Here is a 20,602-nt window from a genome sequence, read left to right on the forward strand (position 1 = left end):
TGTGTGTGTGTGTGTGTGTGTGTGTGTGTGTGTGTGTGTGTGTGTGTGATTGTGTATTTATTGTCCATCTATATATTCTTCTTATTGCCTTATTGTCTTCTTATTGCACAGTGTATTGCAGTGTGTGTGTGTGTGTGGGGGGGGGGGGGGTTTACTGTCAATGTCTTATTTATATGTTTAATTTAATTGCACACTGGAGACTGGTGAAACGCAATTTTAAACTTCTGTGTTAACCCTGTTACATAGATCTTTGATAATAAAGTACACTTGACTTGACTTGACTTTTATTTCTTAGTTTTAGTGATAACTTAAACATAGTTTATTCAACTTGGAGTTGAGACAAAATAATCAGTTTCACACATTGAAGTTCAAAGTCAAACATCGTTTAGTAGACCCAATTAAATGTTTTACAGTGTGGTTCTATCCTCATATTAACAGTGCAGACTGGAGGTGGTTGTGTAACCTAACAGCGTGTTGGGGATTTTCTTGGCACACCACAGATTAGTTCTGTGTTTTTATTGACTATGTCCATTCTATTATGAGCAGTGAACCCATCTTCTGAAAGATATTTCCAGGAATATAATTCTATATCACCAATCTCAGTTGGTCTCAAACCAGATTCTCGAACATGACAATGTGTTGATTATACTGTAATGGTTCAAAGACCCATAGAGCACCTTCTGGATGTGGTGGAATGGGAGATTCTGCTGTTGGATGTGCCACAGACAAATCTGCAGCAACTGTGTGATGAAGCATATCAACATGGAGCTAAACGTGATGCTTCTGCGGCTTAGAGGGTTGTTGATTTCAGAGTCTTGTTTGAAGAGCTTAGAGCTAGTTTAGTTTGAAAATGGAATGGTGCTACTATGAGAGGTGGAGAGTTGTATTGCATGACACCTACATGAGCTTGCATGTCACTGGTGCAGGTGGCTCAACTCATGACTGACCACAGATCTGCAGACTCCATTTGAATTACAATTCTGGGCAAAGTTCTTATTGCTTTCACTAGATTTACAGTGAATGAGGGAGATGCAGCTATAACACTGACTTTGATTGTTTTTCTTTTTACCTTTCTTCTTCATGGTTGGAAACTGATTACAAATACATTTACAAACTTCTCGGACTGCAGGAAGTTATTGGATATTTTGGCGTTAAAAAAATAGGGAAGGAGAAATTAAGTATACTCTGTACTCTTAAAAATGGCTGAGCTGATGCTGCACTTCCTCCATCGTTCAGGACTCTATGACTGTTTTTACTTTCTTATTTACACTTTATTTATACAAGTGGAAACAAAAAGAAACATATCGGAATATTAGAAATCAGTATATTGTTGCAGTATATTGTCACTGCAGCAAACTTGTTGCTGTACAAATACATCAGCGTAATAAAGACGGAGCCCACCCTGAACAGGTCACTAGTCCATCACAGGTCAACACACACACACACACGCCCATGCACACACACATGCACTCCCACACACACACATGCATACCTACCTTCAGAGAGAATTAACTGTATTTTGCAAAGTGTGGGGAAGACAGGAAATACAAGCAATCTGTTTTACCACCATAAAACAATACATGCGCTTGAATACCAGTAATGCAGCTGACTACAAGTTCCAGCCACAACACTGGGAACAAAGAGCAGGATTCAACACAGACTTCTATTACATTAAGGTTATTGTGTTTCTTTATAGAATTTTCATTTATTTATTTAAGCTTGATTTAACCAGGTTGTCACCATTGAGATTAAAACAGTTACAAATATTATGTACAAATAAAATGCACACAAACGAGTATTAAGACTTACAACACATATAAACAGATACATCCACTCAATTAATGTGATTTTTTTCATTTCTATTGTAGGTGTTATACAAATTATCATGGTATAATTGTTACCACCACCCATCACAATATATATCGTCATATGAATTTTATGCCACATCCACATCCATACTGCATATGATTATTTGCAGTATGGGTGTGCAAATAATCATGTGCAAATAGTCATGTAATGCCTATAAGGCATTACATGACTGTAAGATCTACAAGTAGTCTGGTCACCATTCTGTTTGTTGTAGTTCTATGTGTAGGTTTCACCATGTGTATATCTTGTACAGAATGAATTGTTACAGATTTTATTTGGCAGATCAGTCTCTTTTGTGACACGGAGTGGGATCAGCTTCCCCAACAGAAACCCTTCAGACCACGAAGGGCTATTTTTCTTTTCTAAATTTTAGGATTTTTAAACTTCAACAGTCTTATAGAGGATAATGATCACACTAAGATGATCAAAGCAGAGGATGGAGTATTTGCAGGTTTGCGTGTGCATGTGTGTGTGTCTGAAAATGGGACCAAAACATCCTTATAGTCACTTTCTTTTTTGAAGGTTTCTCTTCCTCTACTTCCTAACTCCTATACTAGGCCTGCAGATAGGTCAGCTCCATTACCAATCCGCCAGCCCACAAATATTTAAAACAAATTGAATTGCACACCCAATACCCATCACAATTACGGCAGGCACAATAACTAAATTAGCAATTCAACACAATAATTGGAAATGCGGCTTGCCTGGACCCCCAGGCCTCCCTGGAGGGCCGGCTGATCTGTGGAGGCACGTCAAACCCGCTAATTCCACAGCTAATTACTGATGCACAGCAAAATGAAGTTGTTTGTCTCCCAAATACTATTTTCAGAGCACGGCAAGGAACACAGGACCGTGCTGAGATAGACAAAAACAACAAAGACTTGAGAGACAAGAGTGCGTTTATGCCATTTTGTTTTCTGTGTTTCTTTGTCTGGTCAAATGTCTTTTGCCTGCATGTGGAGTTTAACCTAAAATAGTGAATGATAAACATTCTTTTTGGGTACAAACTCATCACAGTGAACTGGAATACACATCTAAGCTGTTTTTGTACCTGTATTTAACAACTGATATACAAAATGACAAGGTTTTAATGAACTGCTGCCTGTTTTATTTCCGTGAATCCTTAAAGCTGCAGTAGGTAACATTTATTAGGACAATATGATGGTATTGTGTGTTTCTGCAGACAGGGAGGAAGTGGCTGTGTGACTGGGTTTTCACAGACTGTCTCTTGTTATACTGTGAGGACATAGTAATGGTTTTAACAAATATGTAAAATACTTTTTTTTTTAAATAAAAATGACATATTGCAGCTTTAAAACAAGCGTGGTTTAAACATAAATCACACTGAAATTAAAACAATGATTTCATGTAAAGCTTTTTTTGAGGGATTTTTAATCAAACACAACATTAAAAGTTAGACCAGTATAGTTCATTGCTTTTAAAAGTATTGTTTCAAAAACATTTATCTTGTTTTTGAACAAGATAATTGTTCAAAAGTATCTTGTGCACATTTATGATTTTTCCTTTAATATGTTTGATCTTCATTTGCATTTGCGAGGTTCATCTCACATTACAGGTGGAAAAGTTTTATAAGTTGCTTGAGTTATCAAGCTCTCTCAATCATCATAAAAAGTGCTACATAGAAGGAGGCGTTGATTGCTCCTCCTCCAGTTTTTATCCACTATCACAAATAAATAAATACCTTTGTCTTTGATGTTATCTTTCATTAAAAGCAGATTGTTCAAATAAAACAGATGACAACAGTTTGATGAATTTGAAGCCTCCACCATAACTGTCATCCTCTGCTGATGGCAGAGAAAGACACCTGTCTGTAATAGTGAACATACACAAATCAAGCTGTCCTGTGGGATCAGGGATAAAATAAAACTCAGAAAAAAACTACTCCAATCAAGGACACACTTTAGGTTCATTTTACACAATTCTTAGGATTAATAAAATGACAAAATTATTACAGACTCATGTAAAGGTAGAACACTGACTCACTTTAACTTACTTTATCTTTTTTTCTCTTTACACACCGAGCACCATGTATTTGTCTTGACTATGTTAATCTGCAATTTTATCACAAATTCTCTGCACCATAGAACCTTATGGTGTATCAAAGCACAGTACAATAAACCTATCAGGTAGGTCACATTAAATCAGTCACTTTCATGAATCTGAGTAACCAGAGACTACGCCACAGAAAAAAATCTACTCTACCCAGAATTATATAATCTTTATAGTACAATGTACTTGTTGAGTGCAGCACAAGTGTTAATGAACAAAAGATGCTTGACAAACATTTGTAACTAGTGTCTGTTACATAAACTACAACTAGTTCCTAATAAAGTAGTGAAGTCGTTCTGTATCCTACAGCGTATCTGAGTACAAACCTCCAACCAGCAGCACAGAATGTGAGAAAAATCATGTCTACTTCTGCATATCTGATATTATTGATATATTAATACTCTGATCATCACATTATAGTTTTTATACACACACAAAAGTAGAAAAAAGAACATGAATGGAACTTTTATTAAAGGTAGTTTTAAGTAGCGTGTGAACTGTAACGTTACCCAGCTCAATTGGCCTTATTTAGGTATTTGGTACCACCTTATAGCAACTCCTATAGACGGCTAAAATATAGTTTATAGATATGTTATCAAATCCTCTATAAATACTTTAATAACTCATTATTATGCATTGATTAAGGGTAAGAACACTAAGGCTCCACATAACATTTATAAATATTTACTATCCATTTGAAAAGGATAGCATGTTTCAGGCTTTACACTAACGCTCTCTTTTGGAATTTATATTTTCCAAAATGTGAAAAGAGCAGGTGGTGTCTATCTGTTGAATAGCACTCATTCAAACCTCTCACAGTTTACATCCTTTTGCCATCTCTGAAACTTTTACAAAGAAAGAGAAAAACAACAAAAAAACACAAACAAAAAAAAACAACTCTGTGTAAAATATGTTGGATTGCACAAGCCCAAATGATGTGGACCTCTCCTGGTATAACTGGATGAAATATTTGTGGTAAATATGAATGAGGACATCAGTTACTTCTGAAATGAACTAGGCCCTAATCTGACAGAGGCATGCAGGGGAGAAGTGGAGCTGGGAGGGGGGAGCTGGAGCAGGGTCTGTCATTAGGGTTTGTGTTGAATCGAGGCAGGAATTAGAGGCCAAATTGACCACGTCGCTGCATCAGAATTTCCTTGCCAGTCAGCCTTGAACATAAGCGACAGTGCAGGAAAACAAACCCCTACGAGCTGGCTGCGTGAACGGACAGGGGGTTTGGGGCAGGATGATTGAGGCCGGCACTAATTTGGATCCTGTCCTCGTAGCGCCTGTGAACTAATCCTCCCCATCTCTATTTATCCTCTCAGAATCTCATTGGGGGAAGCAGGCGTATATTAACAGCTGGAGCTATCTGAAGAGCTCCCTTTTGAGATGTCGCTTAGGGCTTAGCCAGTGACACTTCCAATTGAACGCTTAGATTTGTTGGACACTTTGAGAGTGTAAGGGTTACATGATAGTCTAATCTCATTGCTTTGGATCTGGACGGGTTCAAGCCAAAGCTACACACTTAGAAAAACAGAAAACAGCATGACCCTAAACTGTCATTTTCAGGTTGGATGTGCTGTGATGACATCCAGTGAATCATGTGATTCAGGGCCAAACTGCACTTAACTTCCAACACCAAAAGTCGGACCAAAAAGTTGGAAGCAAAATTGAAACTCCTCTTTAGACCTAAAAATACTGCTATCAAATTACAGAATGATCTAAAAATGAGTAGAGAAATAACTGGAGAAGTTCAAGATTTGTCCAGATGAATTCTGATGAAAAATGCATATAAACCCTAAAACTGTTAGACTTCGTATCTCAGCAGTTGGACAGAAATCACTAGTGAAATAGATGAATTGTGTCATTGAGTGTAAGGTCAATGACACAATGCTAGCACCACATTCTGGTCTTGGAGGAGTGAATGATGCAAGTCAGTGATTCGATTCCAAACTGCTGCTTAGTTTCTTTAGATAGAAACTTTTTAAACTAGTTTGAATAATTAATTGTTCATACTATATTGTTTGATAATTGGCATCTATTGGAATGCATGTGAGATTTAATAATGTTTTTTTTTTTTGTAAAGTGCCTTGAAACAACTTGTTATGAACTGGCACTTTATGAATGAACTGAATTGAACTGAATTGGGATTTTTATGGGAATATGAAGAAGGCTTTTGTTTCTGAGGCTCATCAGTCAGTGAGTCAAACTGTAACTTATTTATTTTCTGTCAGTCAGCTGGAAACATTAATTTGATCCTGGCATTTTTTTCTGTAAATGATCAAGTTCACATTAGGATGAGTTTCTACAAAATCAATCTAACATCTGAATACTTGGTCATTTTAATCTGCCTCATATGTACTGAGCAGACGTGTCCTAACTTACTCCACTTTACTTTGTATAATGTCTTTTTGCAAACTAATAACTGAAATAAACTGTAAAAATATTTACTTACCATCAAACTATGATGTAAAATGACTGAATATTATTTATTGCTGTTATTTTTGCTCTAATTTTACTGAAGGAAACACAGAGAGGGTCATTCCCTAAGATTTCACAAGATTCTGAGTTTTATTCTCAGTTTATTTTTAGACTTTGTTCAGTCTTGTTTGTAGTAAATGTATGTCACCAGAGAGAGAAAGCCTCTCTGCATTTGAAACTTAGAAGTAATTTGAATTAAAAAATAAAAATATAAAAAATCTGTGTTGCTGTGATGGAACAGATTGATAAAAAAAAAATAGATAAAATTGTATCCTTCTTATGAGTATTTTGTATTTTGATATGTGAGAAGATGCTTTGTAAGAGCCTGTACAATTTGCAGTCAATAATATGAAAACACTGCTTGTTCATAAATATACATGGTGTTTGAGGCAGGAGGCAGAATGACACAGGGGTGAGCAAAGAGGACAAAAAAAGAAGACATTCCTCTGAAAGCATGGCTTTCAGAGGACAGCTGTCCATCTCTAGTTAAATTATGTTTCCTGAAACCAATCAAATAAATTTAATGACTAAACCATGTTCTGCAGTTATTGCTAAACAACATAATTTTTCAGAATGTTACAAGAATTGATTGGGGTTATAAAAAAAGAGACTGTATCCTGTCTTAAAAGATACATGAAGTAAATAATGGTTGCCATTTCCAATATTCCGGCCGACATAATATCCTGCTGACCTTCAGAGTTGTTCTCATTCAGGTCAGTCCAACAGCATTACAAAGGCATACAGTCAGGCTGTCTTACTTTACTGAGAGCGTCCCAGCCAAAGGAAAAGAAAAAAAAAAACTCTGTTCAGTGAGTTCTGCTTCACACAGACACAAACACACACAAAGACAGCACCCTATCTTCTTCTATTCCCTCTCCACTGATTAAAATAACCTCCACTCCCGTCAGGGAGGAGTCAAGCTATGTTAGTAATAAATATTCCCTCAACGGACAAACGGGACAGACTGAGATCTCTCTCTCTCTCTGTGTGTGTGTGTGTGCGTGTGTATGCGTGTGTATGTGTGTGTGAGTAGGTGAGTTGGTGCTCTGATGTTCAGCTGTGCCCCCTGATGGCTTATCTTTCCCCCCTTCACCTCTCTCTCTCCACACACATGCCTTTATCACGACCCTACACTTGGGCTCGGTTGGTAATCAGAGCGGCAGCCTCCTCTCTCCCCGATCCCTTCCCGCTTCCACTGGAGAAGGAGGCACATTCTAATCTTAACTGTTGCATATCTAATACTAATTGGAATCCTGCAACTGGGTCACTCTCATTGTTTTTCAAGTATTGCGGGGTTGCGGGTGGATGTGAAACATAGGAAACTACAACCACTTATGCTCCCACCAGACCTCCACCCCCAGCTCCGTAGGTGGAGCAGCGTTGATTGAATCCTCTCATTCAGCATGTGGAACAGAAAACCAGATGGAGAGATAAGAAAACAACAAAAAACAAATCTCAACATATACACAGTTCCAAGATCGTAGTTTTCAGGTGGCCTGTGTTTATGATGCACTCTGTGTTGGCTTGTGTTGGATGGAGGCAGATGAGGTTCCAGATATGAGGAGATTTTTGGTGCAAACATTGCAAACCTTTTGTGTTTTCTCCCCCCCACCCTCCCCAACAGATTTAGGTTTTGAGATTTCCAGGAATCAATTCAGACATTTTCCATTTCTAAGATAACACAGCTTTTTCAGTCATATGCAACAAGACATTTTTAATGTATTTACCAGTTAACTTGCATTCCATTTAAACATATATATATATATATATATATATATATATATATATATATATATATATATATATATATATATATATATATATATATATATATATATATTTTATTATTTTATTGTACACACTGTTTCCTACTCAGCTTTGTCCTGTTCAGAGTCAGTAGGCAGAATGGGCCCTAAAAGGGTCCAACACAGAACGCCCACTGAGAGACACGAGATGAACAAACGTGTGTGCACACTCTCACAATTACAGATCAGCCTATCATGCAGCAATTTCATGCTGTGAGAGTAATCAAGAGTACCTGGAGCATAGCTATGCATGAACAGGGGCGATCCCACCTGGATGTCTTCATTCTGTAAGGCAAGGCAGTACTATCCATTCAGAGTTCATCTTAATTTCTAGTTTCTAGCTGCAGTACCTGAAGCTGTGCATTGATTCTAGATTGTTCCTCTTTAGGTCCAAAAATAATAACTTCAGTTTTGTTTCTGTTCAACTGGAGAGAATTTTGGCAAATCCACAGATTTATCTGTTCTAAGCATCTGTTCAGGGACTGGATGGGTTCTAAGTCAGCTGGTGACATCATAATGTAGAGCTGTGTATCATCTGCGTAATTATGCTCGCTAATCGTATTTCCTATTATAATTTGAGTTAGTAGGGGTATATGTATATTGATTAAGACAATCCCTGGATTGAACCTTGGGATACACAACATGTAACTTCTGTCTGCTTTGATGAAAAGTATCTATTGACACAAAGAAAAGGTGCACACTGTCTGAAACTGAAAAGACTAGACACTGAAAATCAAGACTAGACACTGAAAATCAAGACTAGACACAGGATCACTGTTAGGGTAAGAGACCAAACAGGAACTGAAGAAATATAAAACTTTTACTGATATGAGTCTTATGAAAACTTAAAAAAACCCTACTGAATCATTTTCATTTGTTTCTGGGACTCTTGTTGAACCAATCTGCTGCTGAACACAGGGCTTCAGTATTACAGGTTAAGAAGAACTGTAAAGAAAAAAAAACAGGAAAAAAGTCATTTGTAATCTGACAAACTTCTGTTAACTAATGAGTTAAGTGAGGTCTGGATGCCAGCTCCCTGTGGCCAGCATCTGCCTCCCTTAACACACAAAGTGAAAGTGACACAAGCAGCTGCTTGTACTCCAGTGAATGCATCTAAACTGCTTGCCAGCTGAGGGGTGGAGTCAGAGGGGGACACACACAAACACACACACAGATTAAAACGCTTGCTCTGAAACAGATAATCCATATCCACTAGCAGTCCTCAGTCTCCTTGACAGAAGGATAAAGCTCTGTACCTGCTGTTATATCTACTGGCATCTTCCACTCTGATGCGATACGGGTTGCAGCTCATGCTTGCCATTTAACAGATCTAGACCATTAACTGTAGGACTGCATCCAAATCTGACCAGAGGTGTTTTCTAAAGGCCAATAAGTAAATTGAAATGTCTTTCTAAAGCCTGATCTTTAGTGGCGTTCATGGAGGAGAGTAATATCAGAAAGAAAAGGGGGAGAAAGGGAGCAAAGATGAGATGGTGATTGTGAAAAAATCTACATTTTGTTATTAAGACTTAAGATGAAAGAGAGAGGCATACATGTAAGAAAGGAATGGAGAATTCATTTTTGATTAACAAACTGTAATTTACCTTATGTTATTGTAGTTAGAACAAAGGTTTGAATTTATGAGGGTATACGTTGGTGTGCTGAAGGTTTCGACTTCGGTGAAATGTAAGTTAAATACAGAACTTCCTGCTTTTCAGACTATTTGAGGATCCACTCTGTCTCTATACTTCCTTCAGGCACTGGAGCAGATAAACTTTTTATCACCAAAAGAGAGATCATGTTCACTATAATACAGTCTGATATTTTCAGTTGAGAGTGACTGATGAAACAACATAAACATAAATAACTCAACACTCAATCAAAACTATTATGCTGTGATTTTTCATTGTAAATTTTATTATAATTGTGAATATCTGTCTATCTGCTTTTTCATGCAGATATTGACATGCATGTTTCAAGGTTTTAAGTGGACAGACAATATGTAGAACCACAAATGAAAAAAATAAGAAAAACAATTGAAACAAGCAGAAAAAAAAAATCCAAAAACTGCCTTGATTCAGTTTTCAGCTTATTTAAGATCTGGTATGTTTATCCAAACATATAGTATGAAGAAGTAAGAGTTTAGAAATACATAGTAATTAATATCCTTATCAATCACAACTGTAAATTTATGTTCAACAGAGGTTAAGGTATATTTTAATGTAGCCATTAATAATGTAATAGAGTTTTATTTATTCAGCCCTAATTTCTGGGATGTTGTTAGCAATAATAATAAAAAAATGTGATTCGTAGCTTATTTATTGTAAAAATGCTTCTTTGCAATAAGTCTGGTTTTCCTTTTTGATTGTGACACATGGTTTTAGGAGAATGTGTGAGCAGCAGTTGTTTATATGTGCCATGTAAAGACATGTTGGCAAATTTAAAATGTATTCATTTGGTGTCTGGTTGGCTCAGTTGGCAGAGTGCATGCCCCATGTGAAGAGGCTGTAGTCCTGGATTCGATTCCGGGTCCCAGGCCATTTGCTGCAGGTCTTCGTCGGTCAAACTAAAAACAAAGAAACAACAAGCGCAGCGGCAAATCGGGCCGCAAAGGAGTGCAGCATCTTGTTACTATGCTCTTCTTCTGTGTTGTGTTCTTCCCTGTTGGGGGCAGAGAAAATGGAAAACGATTTCAGATCTCAACAAAACTCTGAAAAACTGAATCGGTGCGACAACTAGAGTTCTTTCTGGGGAAATATAGCTTTGTTCATCTCTGTATTTCCTCTGATTAAATTTTTAAACACCTCTCTAATACTAAACAATCATTTTCACAGAATTTTCACTTAAGTCGTCAGTGTGACCTGATAAAGTTACTGAATGGTAAGATCAGGTTTTTGAGTTTTCCACTAATCAGAATCAGTCAAGCTGAAATCACTGAATTGTGGTCAACAATTATTTGGTGCATCTGTAGTTTCATCCCTTTAGTACATACAGTGTTATCAAAATGTAAGCATTTTTTAAGCACATCTTCAAATTTTGTATGATGAAGTATAACAAATGAATGAGTTCATTTATCATATTGATATTTTGGCATTATGATAAAATACAATGAATGATTTTTTTTCTTTGTAAATTAATTTACAGACTTATTAGCATCAAAGGGAGTAAATTTTACTATTGTTGATGTGTGGCCTAAGATGGGCTGTGAATGAAGGATTTAAAAAATTCTGACAGAACAAAACGAGTTCACAGAGGAATCCAGCAGAATCCAGAGATCAATGAGCTTAAATACTTTGGAGATGTGATTGTGGCAGGAAACCAGGTGAGTACAACCATCAGGAGGCATAAACAGGAAGCTCTGTGAAATGTGAATAAGGAGCACTGCAAACTTATGTGATTAATACCAACATAAGAGTCTAAACCAAGATGCACAGAACAGAAAAATTACTAAAAACAAAAAACCTCAACACGAAGGAATCCCCTAAGATGGGGAAACCCTAAAAGAAAAACACTAAAATGATTTAAACACAAACAGAGGACAGAGAGACAGCTGTGGATCATAACATGAAGACATTTAAAGGCAGTTATTGTTACAAGATTTTTGGCTAATGTTGACGTTTTTAAAAGTATTAAAGAAAACACATCCTCATTTTCAAAGTTTTGTAATTTCTAAAATATTTAAAGCATTTCTAAAATTTTTATTTTTCTTTCAAAACCAAAAAATGTATTTCATATTACCTTTCAAGTACTGTGGATGTACTATTCATGTTTTACTTCTGGTTAATGTCTAGAGTAAATGGGATTCAAAGGTAACATTACCGGAACTAATTTTTTCATATGTATGATCAGTACATGTGAGAATTTGTTTCACTGTCAACTTTCCTCATATTTTCTTCCTCCTCAGTATAACATCTATTAGTTTACTGAAGGCTAGTCTTCACTCATGTTTCATACATTTCCATGTCTCTCTGTCCCTTTCTCTCATGCTGTGGAAGAAGAGCTGAACCGATGGGCCCTATCAGCCCCTGAGGACCAGCATGCCCCCCGTCCAACATTGAAGCAGCCTCATTACCACAAGCCCCCTACAAACTTCCTGTTATTCACTCTTTAGAAAGCATGTGGTTCACAAGTCAGAGCTGAACAATTAAACATGGCAGCTGTGGATATTTGCTTTGCGTTGTGGTCTTATAGAGAAACACTGATAGCCTGAGTCAGTGTTAAACAATGAGCTGCTTTAGTTGATCAAAAACTCATAGAATCCATCGTTAGAATAGCACTGAATAATGATTGTTTCTATACTTTTGGAGATATTCATTGTTAAAAAAATATCACACTCCCACTATTGTTGAAAGGCTTTATGTGAAACAACAATAATTGATTGAATTATCATCAAATTACCTATTTTGTTATTCCATTGGGGCCTCAATGGACTCCTCTTCTTAGCCCCCTGCAGGTCTCCAGACCCCACTTAGAGAACAATTGTCCCTGTATTAGCAGGCTCCCAGGGACAACATCTCCTGAAAAAGACTGTCATACTGTCACCAATATTTGTGTGTGTGTGTGTGTGTGTGTGTGTGTGTGTGTGTGTGGGTGCATGCATGTGTGCCCTTGCTGGTTTTTTAGAGAAACCCTTCTACTGTCATGAGCACAAAAGATTCTTTGGTGCTCCACTAGATGGCAGTGTTGTGTGTTAGTCTTTTCTTGTCCAGTCACCTCCAGCAAGTCCGCCTGGACATGAATTGTGTTACACAACTGAACCTTAACATTTAGCAATTTGATTATAAAAATATATACGACAAATAATGGAATTGTTAAAATATTACCACATTAAAAATATATATTATATTATTTTCTTAAATATGCAACATGTAAACTCATTTATGGTTGTCATTTTAACATGTTTATATAATTTCTGTAAAACATTGACAGAAATACAATATTTTGTATTAAATCTTATTGAGGTTGAGCTTTAAAATAAACTACGTTAGATAATAAATTTATTTTTGCAATCCTTTTCTTATGCCATTTGTGTTATTTAATAAATACTTTTTGCTTTGCAAAGTCTCTGTCTCAGACATTGAATACTTCTTTTTTATTGTATTGGATGGCAGAGAAAGTTTTTGTTTTAAATCAAACAGATGTTCAGGACAGTAAATCAAAGATCAGCTGTGACTGAGCATTAACACAACATTTCCAATGTTCCAGGTTTGTTGAAGATTATCATATATTTTAAAATCAAAGCTAATGATACAAGTAGAATATGTAGTATGATAAAACTGGTCTGTTCTTACCCCAACATGTTATTATTGTTTCTTTTAAAAACTGCATAAACACTAAGAGTGCCACTTCCATTGCTTCTTTTAAGTCATGTACCTGGACTTGGAAGTTAAGATTCCATAGAGAAACTGATCTGTTGGTTTGTAACTCCATGTTTGTTTCAGAATATAAATACACTGTTCCCAAATTTACAAGTAGGTTATTAAAGATGCTAATTATATTTTATTGAGGGCCCACATTTCTACAATTATAATAATATTAATGGGCCTTTTTTTTTCTTTTTATTACTTTTTGCCATCTGGACCAGCTTTCATTCCATGTAATAAAACATTTTTGACCAGAAAATTCTACATTTATACCAGATCCTCTAAGTCCAAGTTTGCTGTCTGCCATGCTTTTTCTTTTGAGATTCAGAACAATGAGAACATCAGCACTTTGAGATTTAAACAAGATCCAGTTAAAGGACCAGCAAAATAAAAACTCAAGTCCAATCTAAAACGATAACAGGTCTGAATGTCAAAAAAGCAACAAAAATGTTCCTGCTGTATTGCTCCTTGTACATTGTGTTCATTTTTTCCAACGCCTTAAAAAATCAAAACACCAAACTGCATAACAAAAATGTACAAAGATTTACTATAAATATCTATCTATCTATCTATCTATCTATCTATCTATCTATCTATCTATCTATCTATCTATCTATCTATCTATCTATCTATCTATCTATCTATCTATCTATCTATCAGAAATGTCTATTTATTTTTTGGGCGTATTTCAAATATAGACGATGCAAAGGCAAAAAGAAATGCCTGGAAACTCAGAACTTTCTTTCTGAACTCAATTTTTTCTTTTTCCGTGCTCATCCAGATCTATACATTTCTCAAAACAAATTCCACTCTTTTCCAAGCTGCTTAGGAACTCTGGAACAAACAGGCCTCATGACAGGAACACATCCTTGCAGATAAGAGTGTGGTGCAGCCGCAGCTGAATGGACTGGCAGGTGAAACCTGCAGGTCTTTGTTAACATTTCCCTTCAGTAGAAAGATACGTTCCAGGTATAATACAGTAAAAGTTGCCCACAGGATGCTCTTGTATCAATTAGTTACGCTTGGTTTACCCTCAATATTCATGTTTCATTGAAATGATTAGCTTGAATGTTTCTTCATTTGCAGAAATATGAGAACAAAATACGGTTTAAACTGAAATAGTAGAGTTTAAAAGTAAAACTATAGAAAAAGCTGTTAAAACTGTAAACACCCTGTGGAGTTATTATCCTAAATCAACTGCATATACATGATGCAGTCTTTGAGACTTTCATTTTACAACTTCATAATGTTTTCTGGAAAAACTCACACTAAGCTCTCATATAGCAGCTGAGACAGTCAACCAGGAACACCTTACTGGTTTCAGACTAATACAAAAACGAGCTGAGATGCTTGGTTCTTGTTGAAAATTGAACAGCAAATGAAAAAAGCAGACTTTTCTTTGGACTAACAAACACATACAGAAGAACAAAAGTCAGCTGGTGTTGAATGAATATCTGAAGAAACAGGAAATGATGAGAGAGAGGTGGGGTATTGAGGAGAAAAGAAAAGTTGCCTCCAGAGGATTCTGCTCTCATTAGGCCTTTACTCCATTTATTAATAGTCAGTCATTGGGATTGCAAGGAAATTTCCGTTGCCTGCCACTATGCATGTAGGAGTGATTTTTCTTTCACTCAATTGGCTTACTGTTGCACTATTAGACCTGTGTGTGTGTGTGTGTGTGTGTGTGTGTGTGTGTGTGTGTGTGTGTGTGTGTGTGTGTGTGTTGAAAGCACTTCACCATAGCTTTTTTGCCCATTCTATCTTACACACTTCAATGGAAAGCTGTCAAAGTTATTGGGAAAGTAAGAATGGTGTACAAGCTGATAAAAATGTCCTGCTATTGGTTGTCACACATGTCAATAAGTGTGTTCATTTGTGTGTGCTCTCATGTTGGATATTTATAAATGCTTTTTCTCTGCATTGTCTTTTCTGTTCCTTGTTTACTTTTGATCCTAGGTCATTTCCAGCCTTTTGAGTTTCTGAATATAAAACAAATATAAAAAATCATAAATGTTCCTCATTCTGTCTGCACTGATTAATGACACAAAACTTCAGAGTGTGATTGCCTTTAAGTGCATTTTATCCAAAAACACACACATCAAAATCTAATTTTATTTTTTGAAGTATCTCACCAGCAGTTTACATAAAGAACACATACACCCTAAATAAAATCAAGTGTGACTAATTGCATTCAAAAGTGTTCTCCTGAGCCGCAATAAAGGTAAAAAATATGGAGTCTCAACTAACAGATTAATAGTTATTTTGTTGTGTTGTGAACTCCTGCAGCTCCTCCAGATGTACCATGAACCTTTCTGCTGCTTCTCTGATTAATGTTCTCTCTGCCCAACCAGTCAGTTTAGCTCGTCAGATGGTGGATTGAAGTAGTCTTCTGAGACTGGGATGTTACTGTTTACAACCTAACCTCTCTTTAAACCTCTCCAAAACTTCCTCCCTGACCTGTCTGCTGTGTTCCTGTGTATCATGATGCTGCTTGTTCCTTAAACTTTGATAAACCTCAGATTTCCTGATAAAACAGCAGAATATGTACTGGAGTTGTATTATTCCAAATTAGTCTTGACTAGATGCAGCGTAGTAAAGGAACTCTAGAAAAATGCAACCATACTTCTCAGATACTTATTTATTTGAAAAAACAAACAAACAAACAAAAACGATGTATAATTTTCCTTCCACTTATAAACTACTTTGTCATTAACATCAAATCCCAGACACTACATTACAGTTTGTGGCTGGAATTTGTCGAGAAAAGTCGAGCTCATCCCACTTCCCCATGCTGGAGATTTTAGTTTAATAATAACAATAAATAAAGTTATCTTTAAAACTGATTATACAGGTGACATCAAGACCCAACAGTAGAGTCAGATGGTAATAAAATTAATCTGGTTGTGTGTGTTGTTATTGTGTCCTGCTTTAATTCTACTTTTTTCTATTTAATCATAAAAAATCATAGTCAGACAGAAGGAGAGTTATGCAACAGGAAGAGCAGGTTTCCTGGAGAAAGAGGAAGTTTCCAGCCTGCAGTGAATAAAAATAGTTCAAACTGCTCATTTTGGGCATTAAAGGTTTAAGGAATAAATTCTAGACGTTTTGAGAAATTGAATAAAACCCAGAGTAAAATACTTAAATTAATAATGATAACTTATGATTAAGCCGATAATTAATATTGGTTTAACCGGTGGTTGATGTTGGTTTGATTATAAGAATATTTACACTTACTCTTATACTTATTGAAATACTTACAGGTGAAAGAAGTAACTGTAACATGGTGTCAAATGATTAGAATAATGAATTATTATTGGTTTCTTTTCAGAAATGTCTGTAAGAACTCACATTATGATTATAAGAGTAACTAATAAGTAATGGTTATTATAATATTATAAGTGAATGCTAAATCAGAGAAACTAAAAGGTTATAAATGTGATTTTGACATTGAACTGGAAATGGTGTAAAATGTGTAACTGTAACTAAAGGTCACTGATGTTGTGTTAGAGGTAGATGGTAGGTGAAAGGTCAGGTGGAAAGAGGAACTGATGGGAGAGCGGAGGTGTCCAACGCCTTATTGCTAAACTTCAACTTTCCTAAGAGAAGGTTAGACACAAGAGGGCTGTTGAGCAACCTGGGACACTGGTACAGACATCAGGTCATGTCCAAAGATGGTGATGAATATGAGATTATCGGTCCAAGCAGTCAGCCAATGAAACAGGCACAGCAACAAAGCTAGCCAATGCAAATGCACCAAAAGGGTGGGTATATCCTATATAAGGTGAGTGCAAAGAGGAGTCTTTGGTTGGATCCTTCAGGCAGCTTCGAGCCAAGATCGAGATGGACAAAGAACTCTGCAGCTGAAGAAGAGCCGGGGCCACAGAGCCGAAGACTGTTCTGCACATGGGGACCAACCCGTTAGCCCCGCAACATGTGGCTTCAAATTGCACTTCTCTCATCAGCTGGGTTCAAGACCCCAAAGAAAAAGACCAAGGCAAAGATGAAGATAAAGACAAAGATAAAGAACAAAGGCAAAGAGGAAGAACTGGTGTGTTCCTTCCATGAGACCAGCTCTTCTACATCTCCAAGGACCAGAAAGATCGTGAGACGAGGAGAAAGGAGCTACAGAGCTGCAAGACAAGAAGGAGAGGGCCGCTACGAGCATGAGGAAGTCACCCTGAGACCCGAGATCTGCCGCTCTGACTCAGTACTCTTCCTGTACTGGGAGCCTCCTGCTGCTGCAACACCTTTTTCATCATCAGGCCAGTTCTGGGGTTCAAAATGCCAAACTCCGTCCGTCTCTCTCAAAGTTTTCCTTTTTTAGTTCACAGTGTCAGCATTAGGGAAAGATAGGCTAGATTATTGATTTTACTTATTTGATTATTTCTGCTACTGATTTAAGCTGTACTGACCCTTGCAAAACTGCCTTACTAATAAAATAATTAGCATTAAGAAAATCTAAAAGATGTTGTGGACATTCAGTTAATGAGTCACCTTAAAGTTCTTTGATGGTTGTAAAATAGCTATGAAGTTTGATTCTGGGAGGAGAAAGTGGAAAATGTTTTATAGGTTGCTTTTAGCCAAAACTAAAACAACACCCTTGGGACTCGCCCGAGTCACTAAAACCAACCTGGTTCAATAACAAGTGCAAGTTGTAATAAGAGAAAGAGCGACCGTTAACAGGTGTGCTCTGTGAAACTAGCTGATTCCGGGCTACTCTATCTGGCTAATTCACAGGGTGAAAAAGGGTGGGACATCTGGATGGAGGTCGTTAGAAACCAGGCTAGTCTTTCTCGCACCCAGCTTAAACAGAGTTTACTTCAGTTCTGGGTAGGGTAAATCTCGGCAGATTTAGGAAACTCAATTCACCCGTTAGACGGAGAGCTGGGAGCAACATCTCCCTCCTCTCAGAAGAGGAAGTAGAGAGAGAGAAGGGGGGGGGGAGGTGTTGTGCAACAACAAATTAAATGGGTATAATTTTCAAGCTGCTCTTTGTCATTAGGTCATTGGTTAAAGTCAATGTGTTTAAAATATTTGCATCAGCTGACATCAGCAAACAGAACTCTACATTCAAAGACGATTGAGATGTTTGCAAATGAAAGAAGCAGACTTTTCTTTGGACTAAAAGAAAAGCACACGACTGCTTCTTAAAAGCAGTCGTGTGCTTTTAAAAAACACATGACTGCCTCAGAAAGTTTAAACTTCCTATCGTTGTCGTTTGTTTTAAATCTCTAAATATTTTTAACAGCAGAAACTCTCAGGGAGACATGATTTCAATGTAATAATCAAATCTGTGTAGAGAAACAGACTTCTAACTTGCAGTGTTATCTGGTTGTTACTTACATTTAAGGCACCTATGACCATTAGTGTTAGTGTGGAGAACTAAACCAATTACCTAGACATGAAACAATAATCAGGCAACCATCAGAGTGGATCAAATGTTTGTCCCATTTCTGTCTATTGAAAATCTAAGAAAAAATAAATAAAAACAGTAAAAAAACAAAAACAAACTAGACCTGATGATTGACTTATTTCAATAAGCATTTTTTTCCTTTATTTTAAGGAATACTTGTGTTAAAGTAAACACAAAATCAAACTGAAGATAACTGTAAGGTATCTTTAAGTGTGGTAAGCTGCAGTGAGGATAAAGGTTGTGTGCAAATATGTTTGAGCTTGTTCTCTCCCACATCCTTTCTTTTAAAGTCCATTATCATCCTCCACAGCAGGGTCAATCAGAGGGTGGCAATATCTTATTTACACACACACACAGAAACACACTCTCACCAGCACAACATAATGTGTGTGAGTGCCAGGTGCTTTGACTGCACTGTAAAGGCTGCAGGATTAAGTCATATATTTTGATTACATGTCTGTCACTATGCAAGCTGTAATTATATAGAATCATTTAAACCTCTGACTCATTACACACACACACACACGCACACACACGCACACCCCCCCCCACACACACACGTTTGTATTTCTATCCATTTTAGGTCTTAGTATTGGCTTCCATTAATTTTAGTATCTCCATATTACTATATTCATAGTGTGTCCATATGACTAACCTGAACCGAAACCTAATTCACACCAAACCCCAAACCCGAACCCCAGTCCACCATATTAGGACCGGGTTTTGGTTCTGCTAAGACAAATAATTTGAAAATCAAATGATGCCAATGCGAAACAAAGAGTTAACTGATGTCAACACCGATACTGGAATAGCACAGGCAACAAAATGGTTAGGTGCTCAAGTATCAAAATATGCCAACTTATATTTCTATATATTACTTTTAAATGCTTTTCATGCCGTTTATAGGTGTATTAAGGATCATGTCTTACCTAAGATGTTCGGCATAGCCCACACTCCTCATCCTCCTCACTGCTCCAAACTTTGCTCTAACTTTTTGGGAACACTTAGTGTTCCCAAAAACGTTCTTAGGAACGTGTTGAGGCTATTCATCAGGGTTTCCAACAGACTGATTAGCTCGACGCTCACCCACACCACTCACACCGGCTCCAATATCTCCACTGACAATGTCTTCATGTGCTTCAATCCTCCATAGTTTGATTGCAAAATGAGAAGTGTCTTAAAAAGCAAAAAAAAAAAAAAAAAAAAGTAAAATATTAATGTAAATACTACTGGCCTTTTGACATTTTGATTGCTGTTATTTTGACAAACTGGCTAGGTTGGCTTGATAAGTGATAATGTGAATACCCATTCTCGTCTAAGTAGTAATTTCTGAATATTTTATGTATGGTGTACATAACTTTAAAATTGATATGCAATTTAGTTGTCTTTTTGTTACTTTTTTTGTTTTTATTGAAAATGCCCTTGACTTTTGGACTTTTGGTGTTGGAGTTTTAAAGGTAAAAATATAAATGCTTACTTGAGGGGCCAGAGTTTATGTGACGTTAAGAAGCTTGTAAGTGGCTGTAATGTTTAAAATTAATGTTTTATGTAACTACACATAATTATCTTCAGATAATTATCCAAATAATTACCAACAA

At 36.7% G+C, this 20,602-nt stretch overlaps 1 long non-coding RNA gene across 1 annotated transcript in view; it reads left to right on the plus strand.

The window, feature by feature from the left end:
• LOC148155655 (uncharacterized) overlaps positions 1-18,055 on the plus strand; it is a 233,950-nt gene extending 215,895 nt beyond the window's left edge. The window contains exon 2 of the long non-coding RNA XR_015764989.1: positions 17,198-18,055. This is a non-coding gene — a long non-coding RNA (uncharacterized LOC148155655). The remainder of the gene's footprint in view (positions 1-17,197) is intronic.
• Positions 18,056-20,602: the final 2,547 nt, after the last annotated feature.

The sequence above is a fragment of the Poecilia mexicana genome, unplaced genomic scaffold (genome assembly GCF_051168715.1).
Source record: "Poecilia mexicana isolate PSO_F unplaced genomic scaffold, ASM5116871v1 scaffold_13, whole genome shotgun sequence".
Taxonomy (NCBI): Eukaryota; Metazoa; Chordata; class Actinopteri; order Cyprinodontiformes; family Poeciliidae; genus Poecilia; species Poecilia mexicana.